Below are 13,563 nucleotides of genomic sequence, written 5' to 3'. Positions count from 1 at the left end.
AACAGGGGAAGGTGCTTGAAAACGGGGAGTGGAGATCCGAATGCAGGCGTGCCAAACAGTCAAAACGGGCGTTTTAAGGGTGTGCATAATTAACAAAGCAGTGTCATCGATCACGTCACTTGGTTGTCTCTTAGCCTGAACTGTTCGCATGATTGTGGTAGGAAAATCCTACCACAAGCATTGCGAGCAGTTCATACGCCTTTCGATGTACTCGATTAATCTAATAAATAGCGGAGATGACGTAGTATGTGAGCGGCCAGGGGGCGTCTTTACAAAATAGCGAGCGCATGTTTCGTTCACTCGCTCAGACATAGAGGCGTCAACAGACCGCAAAGAGCGAGCACTCAATTTAAATAGCCGGCCCCTTTTTCTGAACGAGCAAGCGCAAATAGCGTCCGGCTCTGAATCAGGCCCACAATTCACAAACACAGAAATTTTTTTTATTTTTGTTGGAGTGTATTTTGGGGCTTACACCACCGTTTAAGAGATGAGCCAGCCGGCCCTTTACTTATGGGACACAGGCGCACGCTTGGCGCTGCTGCTTTGTTGATGCACGTGCAGCCACAGTGCACTCAATTCACAAACACAGAAAACAATTTTTTATTTTGTTTGGAGTGCTCTTTGGGGGTTATAGCACCCTTTAATGGACAAGCCAGCCGGCCCTTGATTTATGACACAGGCGCACGCTTGGCACTACTTTGTTGATGCATGTGCGGCTACAGCGGACACAATTCACAAACACTAAAAAAAAATGTAATTTTTTTTGGAGTGCACTTTGGGGGAACACCCCTGATGCACAAATCACCCCCTGGACAACACTAGAGCACCCCTCTAGGACTACAGCCTTTATGGGACTCTGCACAAAACACTCCAGCCAGCCCCTATAGACTTTGGAGTGGACACAGCCCCTATGGACAACTGACTGCACAACACAGCACAGCCAGCCCCTATAGACTTTGGAGTGGACACATCCCCTATGGACAACTGACTGCACAACACAGCCCAGCCAGCCCTAGCTCCCATCCTCCCTCTTCACTGTCCACAGCCGGAGTGAGAAATGGCGCCAACGCGGGGACCTTTTATAGAATCCAAAACCTGCGAGATCTGGAGGGCGGGATGATGATGTTTTGCCTTGATTTCAGATCCGAGTCAGGTGGGAAAAGTTGAGCTTGACACGGATACGACTCGGATCGGGGGAGGGCTCAGGGGGGTTCGGATTTCAGAAATCCTAACCCGCTCATCCTTAGTTTGAATACAATTTAAAAAACCTCTTAAATACATCATGTATAACTCCCCCATCCCAGGTTTAAAACATTAAATGTTCGTAAAATCATATAATATATGCATGAGCAAAGAAGAGAACACTTGCTAGCTTCAGAGGCCACTCAAAAGTAACTAAACAGTGCTGGTAACCGCTGTCAACATTAGTGTTTATTTGTGACAGCTCATAGACACTGCAATTGATACGGTTTTGAAAGGCAATTACAGTATGTGAACACATCCATACAGTATTCAGCATACATAACACCTCCTCTTCCTTTACTGTCCTGTCCTTCTACAGTTGCAAGTGGGTGCAAGTGTCAGATTCAGGTTAAAAGGAGACATTAGATTCTAAAACCAGGTAGGGGTTGGCACTGAAAAGGTGCAGAATCTAATGGTCCCAATGATCTTCACCAAGACCCGCCACAAGGTAGTATGGGCTTCGTTGCTGGGAGTCCGCACAGCATGGCCTTCTAACCAGTGGTGACTCTAAAGGTGGGGTAGCAGCGCAGTCCAAAATTCAAATAGGGGAACCACACCAACTGCCATTTCAAATGCTGCCAAACATACAGTAGATGGCTGGGAATCACTGGCAGTTGGTGTGGCTTCCTTATTTGAATTTTGGAGTGTGCTGCAGCCCCACCCCTGGAGCCACCACTGCTTCTAACCGTCCCTTTAACAAGACTTGTTGGGATATAGAAAAGAGAGCTAGCATAGAACAAAAACTTGATCTGACTGTATAGTCAAATGTAGCCAAAGGTAAGGATCACAGAAGACATGCAAGAGACAAGGTCACAAGCACAGATTCAGGGTCTCAAGCTCAAGCAGGGTCCAGTACACAGAAAGAATAATAAGAGTAATAATATAGAAACACATGAGAGGTAGGAGAAACAAGCTAATACTGTTATCAGTGTTAGAACAAGCTTTTATAGGCTGATGTTACTTTTGTTCGTTTGTTAGATTGCACAATGTATATGCACTAGATCATTTGTCCGGGACTTCAAGTAAAATCGTTGATGACATTGTATAATTTGCAAGTCGTCTAGTGTGTAACTAGTTTAAGACATAAAGTGATTTTAAATAAGCGCTATTCTTGTGTTTAGTAAACTATTTTCCAAACACAATACAGTATATATAATGTTTTGTGGTTTTAACAATGTTTTAAATTAACAGTAACATTAGTTTTATATACAAAATTTGGAATCAGAATTTCATGGATTATTCTAAAAAAAAAAAATCAATTAGCCAATAAATAAAGGACAGTAATATAAAATAAAAATATTCCATGCAAACGGAGTGAACTATTATACCATCAGAATTTGAAACAAAGCTTTTACTGTATCCAGACTTTTTTTTTCACATTCAAATATCTGCTTACTTTACTATTTAGGGACTGTATGCTGTAATATAATGAATACAATGTGGCCTGACCACTATGTTTGCGTTGAACCAATAAACTCCTATTTTAAAGAGCAACAAGATGAATGTAATTGTCGATTAAACTGAACAGAAAGTAGTTTGTGTAATGGATGTGAGTCAAAGATTGGATTATACCAATTTCCCATGCTGTTATGTATAATTGGCAGCCAATACTAAATTTACGCTAAAAATTAACATGAAAAATTATATTATGACTTAGTGAAACTATTCCCAGTTAAATATGCTCCCTAGACATTCTGCCTGTGTTTACCAAATGCATTGATAAGAGAATGTTTTATATTAACATAAAGAATACTGCATATGTTAAGATAAGATTGAATAAAGCAAGTAAGAAATTGTATATGGCTTAACAAACTATAAAGTGACATTAGGGAGTTTAACAATTAGATAGAACAATAAAACACCTAAATTACTGTAGATATATTCCTAAACAAAATTTTAGTGTAGCAAAGCATAATAGTCTATTCACATTTATATTGTTTGACCATAATTAATTATTATAATATCTGTCTGGTGTGTTATTGGTGTTGATGGGCTTATGCATGTTTTCTACAAATAAAAGTTAACAAAAACCATGTCCCATTGTCTATTTAATACATTAATAATCAGACGTATTTTGCACCAACCCAAGACCTAACCATCACACCATCCATAGTGCAAAAAGTGTTTAAGCGCTTGTGGTGATCTGAGCGGACAAACAAAACAAACATACAAATAACACATATATGTTTATGCTCTTTTGTTACTAATGAGAGTGGCAGCTTGCTGGTATCTTATCAGCGTTGCTGTGGGTGGGAGTCCGTATGCCCGTTCCTCTCCTAACTGCCCCTTACTATACATCAGAGTGTCCGGTGATATCGGCGGTCTTCTCACTTGCACGGGGTGCCTTCTCACTCCGGAACACGACTCTGCTTGCAGTGCTGTAAGTGCGGCCGCGGCAGCCGGGTATCTGCAGGCTCTAGCGGTGAGGACTGTTCCACGTGACTCCAAACTCTCTTGGAACAGTCCTCACCGCTAGAGCCTGCAGATACCTGGCTGCCGCGGCCGCACTTACAGCTCTGCAAGCAGAGTCGTGTTCCGGAGTGAGAAGGCACCCCGTGCAAGGGAGAAGACCGCCGCTATCACCGGACACTCTGAGGTATAGTAAGGGACAGTTAGGAGAGGAACGGGCATACGGACTCCCACCCACAGCAACGCTGATAAGATACCAGCAAGCTGCCACTCTCATTAGTAACAAAAGAGCATAAACATATGTGTTATTTGTATGTTTGTTTTGTTTGTCCGCTCAGATCACCACAAGCGCTTAAACACTTTTTGCACTATTACTATTTTAATTTTAAGCAGCTAATTAGTCAAGCGCATACACTCCATTTCTTCCAATCACACCATCCATGCTGGTTATTTTACTTAACCATTCAAGACTTTTAGGAGCCATATGGGGCAATTATTTTCCAGGTGATGTTACATCAGCTTGATTTGACCTTATCTTCACCCTGACTTTACCTTCACTTCTCCGCAAACCCCTATAGTGTTGCACAGGAAAATATTTGAAGTCAAGGTGAAAACCAGATGAAGATAAGGTCAAATCATGGTCATGAAACATCACCTGGAATTTATTTGCCACCTGTGAGGTGAAGTAGAGGTGAATTTTGGGTGAAGTCTGAGTGTAGATGAGGTGAAATAGAGGTTAAGTTAAGGTGATGTAAAATCACCTGAAATTTGACTGTTCCCTTAGATTCCCCTATAGCCAGCATATAGGACCAGGGTAAACTCAATCCTATAGTAAGGAGGTAAACCTGAATTAGGCATACACTGTCATCACCTTACCTAACATTGATTATCCTTGCTTTCCTTGTCGGAAAGTGGAAGTTCATTGGCTTTTCTCTAATATAATGCCTGTTTACACCCAAAATCTAATTGTCACTCTTAGTGAGGCCTGATGGCCTACTAGCAAAGGCAGAGGATTAATGATGAGGAATAATTTGATGAGGGGGTATGATGTTATTGTGGTTGTATGGTCTGGAACACAGACTGAGACCATTAACCTATGCTAGGCACAATGAAATAAAGAGGATTTTTCAGGTCAGAATGCACTTACAGCTATAAAATAATATTTACATGTGTAAGTGATTGAGTGCAATATTCACTAAGGGTTTTATACATTTGTCTTTTCCCTAACATAAATCACATTCCAGAACAGAGAAAGCTGTGAAATTGAACAACATAAGTTTGTATGTATGTATGTATGTATGTATATATATATATATATATATATATATATATATATATATACTGTTACTTTATGTATTTACATCAAATATCATTAATGACATGTTAGTACTATAAGCCAATCAGCCAACTCAATGAAGTTCTGTAATTTACAATTTACAAATCAAGTGTCTTCAAAAGTGTTATTGGATTAAATGATTTATCTAGAAAAATAATTGCCATGATAAATTGGCCACCAGGTGACTGGTGGCTTGGTCTTGTGCCCAACTTCAGATTTAAAATCGCTGAATAAAAATAACATTTAGCAAATTAATTTGAAGTTTTTGTTTTTTTATAGATCTGTAGTTTCAGATTTAGAAACCTATTGAGAAGAAACCCTGTGTATAATGGATTTCTATAAACCAAGCACAGTTTAAAAAAAAAATACATACATCATAAAACTCCATAACAAATAAAAATAAATTAATTCTAAAAGGACCATTACATGAAAGGGCACTTTATAAACTTCTATTCTCTATCAGGCCGTTGTAGTTGAATATTCTTTCACTGAACCATTAACAATGTAATTTGCTTGCTTAATATAATTTTGCAATCAACACAAAGTAGAGTTTAATTAATCTTACTCATCAACAATCAGACAAGTAGAACACAGATGATGCTTGCTGGGTGATAAAAAGCTTAATAAATTTCAATAATCTGTCTTAATTTAGAACTATGCTAAATAGTATGTCCTCACGTCCAGTAATTTATTACAAAACATTGATCTTTTAAATAAAATGTCCTTAGAGCTGTTGAATGGCCTTAAGTATCTATTTTTAAAACTTGTCAGATTTTGCAAAACTAAATCAATAACGTATAATTAACAATATTAATACTGTTCATAAACAAATGGAGTTAACCTTTTATATCTTACACAAATGATTACAAAGCTTACTTTTTGGGCCAGACTGAAATATCAGTTTTGGAAATCGTATTATCCATTTTATCGGAGGAGCAGTATGTCACAATTATATTACAGGTTAAGTCTCCCATATCCAAAATGCTTGGGACCAGGGGTTTTTTGGATATCGGAATATTCCGTATTTTGGAATAATTGCATACCATAATGAAATATCTGGGGAATGGGACCCAAATCTAAACACAGAATGCATTTATGTTTCATATACACCTTATACACACAGCTGAAGGTCATTTTATACTGTATTTTAAGAAGTGTGTGCTTTAAAAAAGTTTGTGTGCATTGAACCATCAGAAAGCAAAAGGTTTCACTTTTTCAGTCATGTTACAAATATTCCGTATTTCAGAATATTCCGTATTTTGGAATATTTGGATATGGGAGACTCAACCTGTATTATTTTTATTATTTAGCAACAATAACCTACATTTAGTAACTTTGTTCTATAAAAAAATATTTTAGCTATGCCATTCTTATGCTGGTGGTACATCAGTGCCAGTTTCCAGTAGAACTGCTTCATAAAGAAATATGGGGACTTATAGGGTGCAAGCTTGTGCAACTGCGGGAATTCACATGAGTGTTCCCGTATTTTTTTAAATGTACCTAGTATTTCCTGGAGTTGTAGATAAGGAAACAATATGACTCAATCCTGCTTCCACCCACAACTCATGGGGGTAAATTTACTAAGATTCGAGATGGTCCCAATTTTCAAAGTGATGTATCTCACTGGACCCTTTCTTTTATCAAATTTACCAACAGGCGATTTGAGGCTAAACGAGTTTGCCGATGGTGACGCAGAACGAGATATCTCTCCTGAGTAACTCGTTTTGCAGGAGATTATTCACCCGAGATTGCAGTGTTTTCTCTCTGCAAATTGCTCCTGTTAGCAGCCTGCACATATCAGTGAGATAAGTGCTTGCTGCTTGTGTGTTCAAACTTGTAAAAAATAGATAAATGTTTTTTTTTTAAAATGACGTGAGGTCCCCCCCCAAAACACTAACCAGTACCCGGGCTTGACAGCCTGTCCAGGTTCTTAACATTACAGGGGAAAAAATGTGTAGGGTTCCACTGTAATGTAAGAACCAGCACAAGGCACAGGGACAGAGCTGGTTTTAAATATACGGAGAAAAAAAATTACGTGAGTTCCACCGTATATTTAAAACCAGCCCTGGACCCTTTCTAACGGGGGACTGATGCAGGGGCAGATTGGGATGGAAAACCAGCCCGGGAAACTTCTGGATGCAGCCCCAATTGTGGCAGGTTCTGACAAGGGGGCGGGGTCTGTTGAGGGGGGTGGAAACCCCAGTCATAGGGCCTGATTCTGAGTTGGATGCAGCCCTGGACCCTTTCTAATGAGGGACTGATGCCACAGCCAGGGGTGTCCTTTCACCGGGCCCCCTAGCCGCAGCATCAGCCCTGACCATTAGTCAGCCCAGGCCAGGGATCCCTGGGGAGTTGGTGACTCCCCCAATAAAGGGGTCACCCTCTCCAGGGCACCCATGGCCTAGGCTGGGACTCACGTGGGCTTAGCCAATGAGTGGCTCCTCCACGTGGGTCCCAGCCAATGAGCGGACGCTAATGTTAGCCGCCGCTAATTGGCCGGCGGCCTGGGACTGAAATCTGCTTGTTCCCATGAGCAGACATTAGCACAGTGTAACAGCATGCAGAAGCATGTTGTTACACTGTATCCGGAGCCCGTATTGGATTTTCTGCGGAGAACATCGAGGGACATAAAAGTAAGTATTGGATCTTTTTTTACAGGTAATTCAATGGGATACTTTATGTTGACAAGGGGACACGAACATCTGGAAACAGGTGAGTATGTGTAAGAGTGTTTATGGATGCAATAAATCTTTATTTTCACAGTGTGTGGCGTGTTTTATTAACCATTTCTTTACACTTGAACTACAGATACCAGTGGGCCCTTAATGCCTCACATGCTGGTACTTGTGATTCTCCAAGTACCAGCATGTGGGGGATGCTTGCTGGGACCTGTAGTTCCACTGAAAAGACAATGATGATAAATCTATTTTTTACACTACACCTAACAATATCAACCCACCACCCACCATGCAGGGGTAGCGGGGATAGCCCCAGGCTATCAGCCTAGGCCAGAGGTGCCCTGGAGAGGGTGACCCCTTTATTGGGAGGTCACCAACTCCCCAGGGATCCCTGGCCTGGGCAGACTAATGGTCAGGACTGATAATGCGGCTGGGGGTCCCGGTGAAAGGGCACCCCTGGCTGTGACATCAGTCCAGGGGTGGATTGTGCCACCGGGAAAGCGGGAGAGTTCCCGCTGGCCCAGTCCCATGCACCCCTCTGCCAGGCCAGATGGCTGCTGCCACGATCGGAGCTCAGCTCTGTTCTGATCAGGCAGCTGTCAGAGCGAGGCCGGCAGCTGTAGTCAAAGTTAATGGCCACGGCATGGGAGGGCTGCTGCACATGCTGACTCAGACACTGCTGCTCCTCCCATGGCCCTAGAGCTAGTAGGTCACGGCCCCACCTCCAGCTGTGACAGCCATCAACACAGGAGCTGGTAAGTTGTCAGGGACACACAGGGTTGGGGCAAGCTTGTAAGGGGCACACAGAGTTGTGGTGGGCTGCACAGGAGGACACTGGGACACTTACTAGGCTGGTCCTATTTTAAATGCTTTGTGCCAGCAAGTCTTTCCCCTCTGTCATTGGGGAGGATGATGTTTTTATTATTATTATTTTACAGTAGGAGATGGTTGTGAGGCATTTGCTCTGCTGCACGGCCCCTACCTTTCAGCTTCCTCCATACAGTGGAGACTGACTGATCATCTGTCGCCTTCGTCTGCACAGCGGGGCTCCTCCCCTTCCTCCTTGCAGACAGTGTTACACAGTTACAGTACCTCCCCTCATTCCTCTGCAGAGCGGGATGTTGTTGTTCTTCCAAGTTCTAACAGCTCCCATGTGTCAGAGGTGTGCCAGTGAAGTGCTGGCTGAATGATACATAGCAAGGTAATGAGCTGTGGGGAGTGAGCTGAAATGTAGCTTAACTGAGGGAAGTTAATGATGAGGGAGTCAGGTATGATCATATGGGAGATGGGTTTAATAATTTTAGCAGTTATGTTCATGCATTCCTGGCCCTGTGTGCATTATATCCAACCCCTGCAATACCTTTATTATTGTACTGTATGCACCAGATGGTGGCACTGCAGGGGGACCTGTGCCCACCTCAGCTGGCAGTGCACTGCATGTAGAACTTCATGGTCTTACCCCATTTCCAGCACTGCCTGAGTGATATGGCTGGGCATGACTCTCTCTTCCCTCTCTCTGTAGCTTTCCTATGACTGTAACTTTCTTCTGTCTGTCTCTCCTTCTTCTGTTAGTCTATTCCCTCTGTCATCTCTCTTTCTGTCTCTTCCCTCTGTGTCTCTCTTCCTACTGTCCTCTCACATCCTCTGTCTGTCTGTCTCTTCCCTCTGTCTCTTTCTCCTATCTGTGTCTCTGCCAGTATTGTGTTTCTGTTGGATATATGTATTGGAGTTTGTAGGGTCCTCTGTGTGGGGTACATGCATTTATAGAGGAGACTTTATTTAGTGCATACAGCCGCTTACATTGGACGACCCATACTTATTTTGAGAATAGGTAAACTGTCATCCGTCAGTGTCATACCCATTTAATGCCAGGTGCTGAGGTGTGAGGATGTATTGCTGATGAGTATAGATGAGAGTACAGATGGGTCCTCTTACTCCTTGCGCGTTAAACAGCCCTTCTAGTAGCGCCATGCAGTGACGTGACTCTGTATCACTGAGCATCTTTTCTGCAACTTTTTACCTTCAAATGCATTTTATTTATACAGTGATGCACCTAGATACTACAAACAGCTTCTGCTGATTAAAATGATATGCAGCATGCCTATGTTCTCTGAGCAAGTGCGGGTGTATCTGCATGCGAAACACTACATTAGTGTCAATGGCTGTAACACTGTAATGTAGTGTTTTGCATGCAGATACACCCGCAGTCACACAGAGACCTTAGGCATGCTGCATATCATTTTAATCAGCAGAAGCTTGTAGTATCTAGTCGCATTGCTGTGTAAATAAGACGCATTTGAAGGTAAAGAGTCGCACAAAAGACACTCTGCGCTACCAAGTCACATGAAGCTCCCGCGTTATGTGTGGAACGACATGTAGTGTACAGAGGATAGATGTATGTGGACACATCTGTAACTGTTTCTTATTTGTGGATTTTTGTATGTACTTTAATAAATTGAGAGGAAAAAAGCTGCCTGTTATCTGTCTTTATCTCTTTGTAATGAGGATGTTAGCGGTGGTCTCCAGAGCTTGGTGCTCAGGGTTAAAGCATGGTGTAGCACGGCTCATCCCCTTGAGCTGATGCATATAATGCATAGAGCAATGTTATTACCATGCATAGAGCAATGTTATTACAGAAACTCCTATATTGTCAGTGAGTGGTGAGAATGCACAGCAATGGCCTATGTGGGGCCAATATATTTGTTTTTTTTCTGTAGGGGCCACTGTACTTTATTTTTTCCTGTGAGGGACAATGTGTGTGTGTTTTTCATGTGGGGACTAACGTCATTTATGTTTTTCTTGTGCAATGTTTTTTGTCTGCGATGATGTCTGAATTGCACTTTGCATACATCCTGATGGTGTTCGTACAGAGTTGCAGCACAGATTCAGATGCACACACAAGGAAGTGTATTCCCGGGTGGTTACATGGGGTTAGCTGATCAGACGTAGATGAAACACTGTATGGGTGTGTTATTGGAGTGACACGGGCATGTTGCGGAAAATTATTGTGTACAGAGATGCTGAATTGTTCACATTGGAGGCCATGCTCGCATGATCCGCACCTAGCATAGGGATATGCAAGATTCAATGGTGCAACCGATGGTGGCGTCTAAAGATGCTCAAATTATGATTACAGCATCCTCAGACACTTAAAATGGGCATCTCAGTCCTGGCACTTTCAGATGCACGGATGTACACCAGGGAAAGGCTTTGTAGCGGCACTAAAATAAAGTCACTACACAACTGCAGCAAGAGACGCAAAGAAGGTCACAACTGCGTCCAACTCAGAATCAGGCCCTATGACGGGGTTTCCACCCCCCCTCAACAGACCCCGCCCCCTTGTCAGAACCTGCCACAATTGGGGCTGCATCCAAAAGTTTCCTGGGCTGGTTTTCCATCCCAATCCGCCCCTGCATCAGTCCCCCGTTAGAAAGGGTCCAGGGCTGGTTTTAAATATACGGTGGAACTCACGTAATTTTTTTTCTCCGTATATTTAAAACCAGCTCTGTACCTGCTGCCTTGTGCTGATTCTTACATTACAGTGGAACCCTACACATTTTTTCCCTGTAATGTTAAGAACCAGGACAGGCTTGCAAGCCCAGGGCTGGTTAGTGTTCTGGGGGGGACCTCATATAATTTTTTTTTCAAATTAATCATATTTTAACCATTTACAGAAATAAACATACATAAATCACAATGATTTGTGTATGTTTCTGACCATCTCGCAGCTCAGGGGGTTGAGAGTTTGAAAAGTGATTTTGACAGAGAGTTTGCTCTTATCTCACCTGAGCTTGTCATCCCGATTTTTGGTAAATTTGAGAGATGTATGTTTTAGATGAAAAGTACTTCCGATTTGGCCCGATAGTAATTTGATTCGAGATTGCTATCTCCCCCGAGTTTTATGAGTGAGATGAGAGAAATCTCTGTGTAACTCACCGGACTTTACCTTTAGTAAATTTGCAAGCAGGGAAAAAAATCAATAAATCACCCGAGATGGTCATCTCGACCTATCTCGATTGTTAGTAAATTTACCCCATGGTCTCTGGGCCTAATTCAGACCCACTAGCGAGTGCTGAGCGCTCACACGCGGATTGATGGTGCTCTAGTGCGCCTGCGCACGATGGATGGAGCTCCATCTTGCGCATGCGCGAGACCCGCATAGCGACAGCCAAGCTGTCGCTATGGGTCTCGTACCAAAGGGGGCGTGCTGTCGATGGTGAGTGACAGCACGCCCCCTTTGGTGGGCGTGCCGGGGGCGTTGCTGCCCAGACGGAGGCATTCCCATGGGAACGCCTACCGTCTGGGGCCGGCCTCACTGACATCACTAGTGATGTCAGTGGGAGTGCTTTTGGCTCTGATAGGGTCTTGTCGCAAGCCCGATGGTCTTGTCACAAGCAGGGTCTTGTCGCAAGCCCGATGGTCGTGATGGTCTTGACCATCGCGACCATCTTTTTGGCCGCTCGCATAAGCTCTGGGTGGTCACCCACAGCTATGCGAGCGGCCAGGAGGCCGCTCCATTTTTAGGTAGGAGGGCCCTGATTCAGAGCGTGCGCTCTGGTCAGAGCGTCCGGCTCTGAATCAGGCCCTCTGTTCATTCTCTGTCATTCTGTACACAGCTAGGTCTAGCCTTCAATCCATGTATAGAATAAAGAGACAACATGCTGTTAATTATATGCAGTTAACTTCTTCTTCTGCGCGGGAAGGGGCAGTGATGAAACAGCCCACAGAAGTCATAATAGGTAAAATTAAAACAACAGACCAACAGGGAGGAATCCTACCAGTTCATCATGCACAACCTGCACATAGTACATACACACTTCTACTTGTTTTAAAAGGTTAATTAATTTAATATTCCTTAACTTTAGTATAGTCAGCAGCAAAAGTTACAGATATACCATATGTAGATGTAACAAAAATGTAAAAAACAACCCCGTTCACATTGCAAAAGTAAACCGGTACATTGCCTGGTTGACCCGGGTCGAGATGCAGTGTGAACGCGCCATCAGAAAAATTACCGGGTCAAGCAACCCGGCATTTCAACCCTGTAGTTGACCATGGTTGAACACTGGACCGACCCAGGTTGTAGTGCAGTGTGAACAGGCCCTACCCGGGTTATCCAACCTGGGACTCAGCAAACACAGCTGGTAATTATAAATCATCGAATACATATAACAATCATATTTCTACTAGTGCAGATGCAAACTGATTAATTATGAACAATATGTATTGATTTAATTCAAATATCCTGTTCCCCTCCATGGTCAAGTTGTTTTTTGGTTTATTATTTTCAGTTTTTGTTTGTTTCTTTTTTTTTTTTCGTATAGAAAATTAAAATGGAAATATATTTTTATGGTCTCTTTATTTGTACATTGCTATGTTTTGTAATGTTGACAATTTTTCTCGCTGCGTCGAGACCTGATATGTTATGGAAAATTTCCATTTTTCATCATCTGTATGGAAGTTGTATTACCTTGTTTTTTTCCAATAACAAACAGAATGTAAAAAAAAAAAACACAGCTGGTAATAACCTGGGTCGAAGGTGCAGTGTGAAAGGGGTCTGACCCGGGTCGCAGCTGGGTTGGACCCATGTTCAAAATCTCAGGTCAGGGTCAGGTTTGCAATGTGAAAGGGGTATTAGTTGGTATCAGTAGATGTTACCCATGGAACAACACTCTTAAGTATATACACATGTGAATTGCATGTTGTTTTACAAAACAAGTGATGGGATTGCTACATCCTTTAAATCAGAAGCTGTAACCCACATTCCACTATCCTGAGAAAAATGCCACACAGAATTGCTGGATACATGGGACACTTGGGGTTTATCGTTAGGGACCTTATAAAGTTTTGGAATATCCACTGTCTTTGACATCACCAGCGACATCGCCCGCAATGGGA

The 13,563-nt window shown here is 42.7% G+C and overlaps 1 protein-coding gene across 1 annotated transcript in view; it reads right to left on the bottom strand.

Annotated features, from left to right (window-relative positions):
• Positions 1–13,563, bottom strand: part of LOC148477523 (contactin-associated protein-like 2) — a 1,966,667-nt gene that overhangs the window by 1,317,133 nt on the left and 635,971 nt on the right. The gene's annotated exons all lie outside the window — the stretch shown is intronic.

The sequence above is a fragment of the Taudactylus pleione genome, unplaced genomic scaffold, assembly GCF_031769625.1.
Source record: "Taudactylus pleione unplaced genomic scaffold, aTauple2 ptg000709l, whole genome shotgun sequence".
Classification (NCBI taxonomy): Eukaryota; Metazoa; Chordata; class Amphibia; order Anura; family Myobatrachidae; genus Taudactylus; species Taudactylus pleione.
This window is presented reverse-complemented; position numbering and strand designations above follow the sequence as displayed.